Source organism: Polypterus senegalus, chromosome 11 (assembly GCF_016835505.1).
Source record: "Polypterus senegalus isolate Bchr_013 chromosome 11, ASM1683550v1, whole genome shotgun sequence".
Classification (NCBI taxonomy): domain Eukaryota; kingdom Metazoa; phylum Chordata; class Cladistia; order Polypteriformes; family Polypteridae; genus Polypterus; species Polypterus senegalus.
The window spans coordinates 142,564,181-142,572,418 of record NC_053164.1 but is presented as its reverse complement, the minus strand read 5'-3'; positions in this window follow the sequence as shown (position 1 = coordinate 142,572,418).

The window sequence follows — 8,238 nt, the reverse complement described above, 5'->3', positions numbered from 1 at the left end:
TAAGCTTTACACCTTGCTTTCCTATTGATATGTCAACAAAGGCTTGTTCAGCTTCAGAGGGTTGTTCCTTTCTTACTGCATCAATAAACAGTTCATCTTCCTCTTTATGTGAGACATCACACACTGCATGCACGGGTTTACCTTTCCCAGCCCTGCAAACTTTAGCGAAGTGGTTCAATTTACCACATTTTTTACACTGCCTTCCTTTAGCTGGACATTGACCTTTTCCACTGTGTGCTTTGTTTCCACAGTAGCTGCGCTTATGAATATGCTTGTCTTTGCCTTTTAGCGGGCCAGAAAACATCAGCTCCACGTGCTGTCAGAACTTTTTCCATTCTCCCAGCAGGTTAAGAGAATCCCAGTCAATTCGTGGCGAGGGAACTCCAACAAAATCCATGACTGTCCTCTATTCTGACACCATGTCTTGTTTTCACAAATTGTCAAAAATGAAATGATGGCGAGACTTTCTTTTAAAGTATGCAGGGGAACTTTACTTATTACAGCTCTTACATTCATAGCATCCGTGCTCTAAATTAACTTCCATAATAGTAACCTTGAGGTTCCTTTTTTTGGTGCCTTCCTGATGACATAGGTGCCTAAGCCATGCCTGATAATAATACATTTCAATGACATATAAATATTACAGTGATCACCTTAATAGACATCTCACCACCTAAATCGCTACTTGTGAATCTAAGATGTTTAACAGGCATTCCTGGTATTAACTTTTTGATTTGCCTGTGAATATTTAGCGGCAGCATGTCTATTGGATTGCTGCTGACGGATGGCCTTATATGGGCAGGCACTCAATTACGTGGGAGGCATGGGTATGGGGGATGTAATATAGGCAGGCAGCCAACTACGTGGGAGGCGTGGTGATGGGGGACACAACTCCGCCTCACACAGTGACCAAGCTGCAGGCTATGGCCATATATATATACGTAAGTAGGATTCAGTTATGACCGTTACACGTAGAATTTCGAAATGAAACCTGCTTAGCTTTGGTAAGTAAACTGTAAGGAATGAGCCTGCCAAATTTCATCCTTCTACCTACACGGGAAGTTGGAGAATTAGTGATGAGTGAGTGAGTGAGTGAGTGAGTGAGTCAGTCAGTCAGTCAGTCAGTCAGTCAGTCAGTAAGTGAGGGCTTTGCCTTTTATTAGTATAGATTTTGCTGCTTCTGCACAATATTCATTTATTCATTTATTTACTATTTATCTACCCATTATATGATTTGCCCTATGTATTATGTATCTTTGTTTTGTATGTTTCTGCTGCTGTATGCATCTGAATTTCCCTTTGGTATTAATAAAATTTATCTAATCTACTGGAATCTAAGTAATAACACAATAAAAATGCAGTCACCATGTTTATTTAGTATAAATTGTGCACGACATAGCATAAGATTTCCAACAAATCTTATTCTTAAAAAACGAAAAATCACAATCTTTAAATATTATTTGCCACAAATTTCCTTTGGGATTAAAACCATTCAGGTTTTAAACCCACTGTCTTGATAAAGTAGTAGCTTCATTCTCTCTTATCTTCTCTTATCCCCTCCCTTAAATGAAGCAATCCTCTCTCTTGTTGATTGTTGAGAGAGTGGTCCAAGTCTTTAACTTTGTGTCAGGCACAGAAAATTCTATTAGAAGTGATTTTTGGGAGCTCTTTTGGGCAGATCCCTCTCACACTTTTAGGCAGAGGATAAAAAATAGTAAAACACAAGCCAGGTATACTTGTTGAATATGACTACACTTTTCTTGAGACATATGTGAGAGGTGATCTACTGTAGATCCAATTGTGACTATGTTTGCTGTATTACACAAATACACATCCACTAATGAGCTAAAACATTAGGACCACCTGCCTGTTTTAGTTAATCTGTCTAGCACCAAAACAGCTCTGAGCTCCCGTGACCTGAACTTGGCAAGACCTCTAAAGGTGTGCTGTAGTATCTGGCACCAGGATGTAGGCAGCAGATCCTGTATATCCTGTAAGTTCCACAATGAAGTTGCCATGGATTGGACTTTTTTTCCCAACATTTTCCACAGTTGCTCAAATGTATTGAGATTTAGTGAATTTGGAAGGCAGAGCAATGCCTTAAACTCTTTGACATGCTCCTAAAACCATTTCAGAACAATATGAGCACTGTCCTAGTGAAATATGCCACTTCCATTGGATAATACCACTGCCATGAAGACTTGTACCTCGTCTCCCACAATGTTCAGGTGGTATGTATTCTTCAAATTAACTTCCATGGGATTGCCCAGACCCAGGATATTCCCTTCAGAATATTTTCCAAAGAATCACACTACCTCCATTGGCTTGTTTTCTTCTCATTATGCATCATGGTGTAGTCTCTTCTCCAGATAAAAAATGCAATGAACCCGACCAGGCAAACTTCTCCCATTGATCCAAGGTCCAGTTGTGATGCTTGCATGCTCATTGTAAATGCTTTCAGTGGTGGACAGGGGTTAACATGGGCAATCTGCACCCAAACAATACCATATGCAATATGGTTTGATGGACTGTGTGTCATGATACATTACTCCCATAATCATCAATAAAATTATCTGCTATTGTGTCACATTAGTCCTTCTGTTGGCCTGTACCAGACAGGATAGCCACTGATGACCTTATGCCTCAATGAGTCTTGGAGCCCCAACAACCTGTTGGCAGATTGTGTTTTTTTTCTCCTCAGATTGCTGTCATCAGGTACTCACCATGGCTAACTGTGAGCACCACACTGGCCTTGCCATTGTAAAAATCCTCTGAAAAGTTTTCTGGCCATAACAATTTGGCACTTAAAAAAGTAACTTAGGTCTTTACACTTGCCCATATCTTCTGCATTCAGAATATCAACTACAAGTGCCTAATGACAGCTCGCCATTGAATATATCCCTGACGATGAAATGCGCCATTGTTGCGGGATAGCCAATGTCATTTGCTTCATATGGGAGTGGTCACAATGTTTTGGCTCATCCATGTATGTATAAAAGTTTGTGTATATATTCTAGTAGCCAGCATTGTCACCCTAGAGATGGGCAGGGGCTGGCCAGATAATTAATGGCAGGATGTGTTAAGCTCTGCTTTCCAGGAACGTCTGAAACTTTCTCATTACACCTTACAAGTCTGAGAAAGCAGGTGTACACTCCCAGGGCATTATAAATAAAGCCTCGTAGATGATAATGGGAGGACAGAAATGGACACCACGTGTGACATTGGATGACGATCAGAAACACTGCGAGAGTGGAATAGCTTGTCTAGTTAAGTGACTGTCATTTTTATGGGGCACTTACGCTTCTTTTACAGTGAGGGGTGATTCTGCTAGACAACCACTGTGAATCATTTGTTGTGAAATAAGTGCACCCATTATTGGGCTTAACTCCTGTTCGGGCTTTTCATCTTGCTGCTCATAACAATATATTTATAGAAACATTAATTTAGGTGTTTGTAATGTGACATTCATAGATATCTCCCAAATACATGGTTAACATTCTTTTCAGAGCATCCATTTATTTTGTAAACATACTCAAGGATTAGAAAGAGCTGATGCATACCCATAGTGTCTGGTGCAAGACAATAACCAGCCTTGGATGGAGTGCCAGTTCATAGAAGAGCAAACACATACACAAACCTACAATGTGCAGATCTCACATACATCTTTGGGTGGTAAAGAAAAACTGGAGTACCAGGAGAAAATCCAATTTGTACAAGAGGAGAATGTACAGACTCTAAAATTCTAGCAATTAAATCCCAGGATTTGTAAGGCAGAAGCAATATTCATATTATTTCTTTTTTTAGCAGATACCTTTATCTACGGTGACTTACAAAGCAAGTTACAATACATGCAAGAATGAAGGCTCAAGAATCAAGCAACAGAGAACAAGATAAAAAAGCAGGCACAAGGGAGTAGAACTATTACATAATTACCTACAACTAGAAGAAGACAAATAGACAAAAATCAGTGTCCTGAACTCCTGAATGGCAGCTATTCTGTACAAAAAAAGCTAAGCAGATCAAAAATATTTATTGAAAATGTGCATTTTCAAAAGATGCATAAACACAAGTAAATTGGGTGCAGATCAGATAGACAAATGGAAATCATTCCACAGCTTTGGAGCAAGAACAGAGAAACATTGTCTAGTCTTGCCAAATCTGGCAAAAGGAGGGATGGTCATCAGACAGGCAGGAGAGACCAAGGATTTTGAGATATTGAGGAGCAAAACCAACCAGAGAACTGTAGGTCAATACAAGAGTTTTGATTTATATCTTTGCAGCCACAGGAAGCTAGTGAAGAGAGTGAAGCAGAGGGCTTGAAACGATAAACTGAGAACATCAGTCAAGCAGCTGCATTCTGGAGGAGCTGGAGAAGTCTACTAGCTGATGGGAATCCTGTCAGCAGAAATTCTTAATAGTTCAGCCAAGAAAGAACCATTGTCTGAACAAAGAGTTGCATGGCATAATTAGTGAAGAAGAGTTTAATCCTCTGGATATTATAAAGATAGAAACAACAGGACTGATCATGAAAGATATATATTTAACAAATGAAAGTGATGAGTCCATAGTCACACCAAGATTCCTGACCATAACTGATGGTTACAAGTTAACATTTTCAAGGGCAATACTTACAGAGAAATCTGAAGATGCAGAGTCTAAGCACAAGTACAAGAAATCTGCTTTTGAAAGGTTAACTTTACAGTAAAGATCATTCATTCATGATGACATGGTAAAGAGACAGCTGTAGATCTGGGCTGAACTTGTGGGTTGTAATAGGGAAATAAGAGGAAGATCTGTGTCATCAGCATAGGAGTGGTAGGAGAAGCTGTAATAATAAATGACACTGCCTAACGAACAAATGTAGAGAGAAAAGAGAAGTGGACTCAGCACTGGCCCATGACATACCAATAATTTTTTTTTTCTTGAGAAGACAAGGAGTTAGACCAGGAGACACAAATGTTTTGGTGGGAGAGGTATGACTTAAACCAGTCTGAAGCAAAACTGCTAATTACAAGCTTCTCAAAGCAAGAGATAAGCAGTGAGTAGTTAAGTTTCACTAAAAGGTGTAAAATTAACAGTGATAAAATAAATGAAATTGTTTTCTCAGTGTTCACCAAAAACTATGATGAAGACCTTTATATTAATGCACATTAAATATAAATGAAGAATGTGGAAGTAATTAATCATATCAGACCTTTCATTTCCACAGATACAATCCATCAACCTTCAGGCCCATAAGATTTCAGTAGACTGAAAGACAGTGGTACTCCACAGCTAATACAAGGAAATAATTGAGAATATTTGGGAATCATTTGCAAAAAATCATAACTACATCAGAATTCTACTAACAACACATGCCAGTGAGTAGTCTTAGTTGTTAATGTAAATGGCTGCTAATGTCTGAGTTAATCTATGTATATGTAATTCTATACTGATGCCATTGCTTATAGTTGTGAAAAGACTTAACTGACGCCAAGTAACATTAAAAAACAAGACCCTCTATTATAAACACAGTTAAATTTTAAAAGATCTTGCCATCTCGCTTATCAGAGAAAGTTTTCTAATGCTGCCCATGCCCATACACATTGTGTCTAAGGCAGGGATCAAATATTGATCAGTCCATAACAGTACCCATTCATACACACAGGCTTCCACATGAGCCAGTTTAGAATAGCCTATATGATTTAAATTCAGGAGGAATGTGGTAGGAAAACTGATGTACCAGAAGAAAACCCACAAAAGACAACCCCTTCAAATATGTTTAAGACTAGTATTTTTCACAGTTTCTTTACTTTCGTATTGTATAGTAACTGTAATGATAGATGTTTAGAATTATACAGTGCTTCACAAATTTACAGCTCTTTCATTCATGTCTTTTTCATTCATAAATATATATGTATAATTTGTTAACCATATTGTAGATGTATCTGTCAATGGATCTAACCATTTTTGGAACAACTTATTCTTGGTCAGGGTTCTATGGCACCCCAGACTTTTTCAACAGCTGTACTGCCACATAGAAATGGGACTCCAAATTAACAAGCACCAGGACCAAAATGTAACAGAAAGAAATGTCTTAAAGCCAGCAGTGTCAGGACCAAATGATTGTTGGTATACCGAAACATTAAAGTCCAAAAGGCTAGATTAACTCTCAATCAAAAGGTATTCACAAATTATCTGTCTCCCTGAAAATGATTTCTCTAACTTAATTCAAGCTATTTTTAAACACATTATCCACAAAAATGGCCACAGCAATGAGATAACACAAATCCAACACAGGATCCAAAACTAAATATAAAATGGCAGCATGAACAAGTCATATTAATAATAGTAAACGTTATTGAATAAGTCCAAATGCAGAAATTAATAAAAAAAAACAAGTAGAAAATCCAACAGCAGTGGAAAGGTGATTGAAAGCAACCCTGAATGTTATGTCATGTTGTTTCAGTGCACACTTATACACACATAGTCACACAGAGTCAATGTAAACTGGTAAGCTTCAAATGGACAGTATGTCTGTAAAGTGCATCTTTATTTCCTCCACAATCATCCCTCTTCTATTTGGTATATGCTGCCAGTCAGAATTCTCCAGGCATCTCAGTCCTGAGCCTGTCTTAAGGTATAGCAGATTCCTCTTAGAATTTGTCTCATTGTCATGCAACCAAAAGTTTCTTGACTGGCCTTTACCTCTTTCTCTGGAGGTTTCATGTAATTGCTTGTCTTGTGATCCCTGAAGCTGATTTGCGGAGGGTTTGACCTATTCACCTCCATCATCTCTTCCTTTATTGGCTCTTGTCTTGTTCACTGCCACAGTTCTTGGTTGCTGAATGTATTTGGGCTGCATATATTGAGAATCCTTTTCAGACAACTGTTAATTAAGGTTTGTTTAGTGAATTTGTTTAGTGGTTGTAACAGTAGTTCTCCATATCGTAGAGTAGTACTGACTTCACATTGGTAGCAACGAACCTGATCTTAATTGTGATAGAAAGTCCCTAAAGCCCCATGATTCCTTAGTTGAAGGAAAGCTGCCCTTGCCATGCCAATCCTGATTCTCATGTCAGTGCTTGTCACCACTGCTTGTCAATGTCACTACCCAGGTAGGTGATGATCTCCATCTCCTCTAGGACTTCACTTTCCTGCATGATGGTGGCTGTATCAGCACTGTTTAACCTGAGGACCTTGCCCTTTCCTCTGTGGATACTGAGGCCCACAGTGATGGTGGGATTGTCCTGCATATGTTGGTGGGTGTGAGACAGAAGGGCCAGGTCATCCAGTGGTGTCCAGAGTGTCCACTGGATACCATTTTGTTTCTGTATTATATATGTCTTCATGAAGTGTATGTGTGTGTGTATGGAAAATCCTTGAAACACACCAAGAACATGTAAACCCTGCACAAATATAAGACAGTATGTGACTGAATCAGAGCCCAAATTCTGTGTGGTGGTTATGTTACATGTTGTGTTACACTGCCATCCACATGTCCATATATTGTAAAACTAAAGCACAGATACACTGAAGAAGGTTATGGGTCCCAAATTGGAGAAGTGTGTTTAATGTAGGATGAATAAACAGTGTTGACAAAGGAATAGTATATAATGAAATTAACTGTTTTTCTACTTGAGGTCATTTGAGGTGGTTCTGGAGAATGCTGGGGGTCCTTATAAAAGGACAGCAGTGCAAGAGTTCAAAGGAATGCAAAGATAGGAAGACTTAGCCAGGGTGCATGAATTTTCTTCTGGGTAGGCAACTTCAGAAATGTGAAAGAAATGACCAATATGTAAGTTTCCTGAAATCTTCTATAGGCCTGTCCTGATCTTTGATTAATTCCCGTAGGCTCATATAAACAATTACATTGTTGACATTATTCAAAAATATTTTTGCCTTAGTTATGTGCAGTAATGTTTTCAGTATACACTTTTTTTGACTTTTAATAATTGAAAGTGCTATATAAGCTTAACTTAATTAAGAATATGGAACAGAATGTATCCCTTTTCACTGTCATATACTTCACATTATGATTTTTTACACATGGTTACACACAGATAACTTTTATTAAGGCTTTTTTATTATTTATATCTCTGTAACTTGAAGAACATATTGGGATGGTGTGGCTAACAATTAATTGCAGTTAAGGACATATCACTGAGGACTATAACCTAACACTTTATTGATTGCCTTCCATTGTCATAAAGTCATCCATTTAAACTTTTTTATGAACACACTTACAGTATTCTTGTC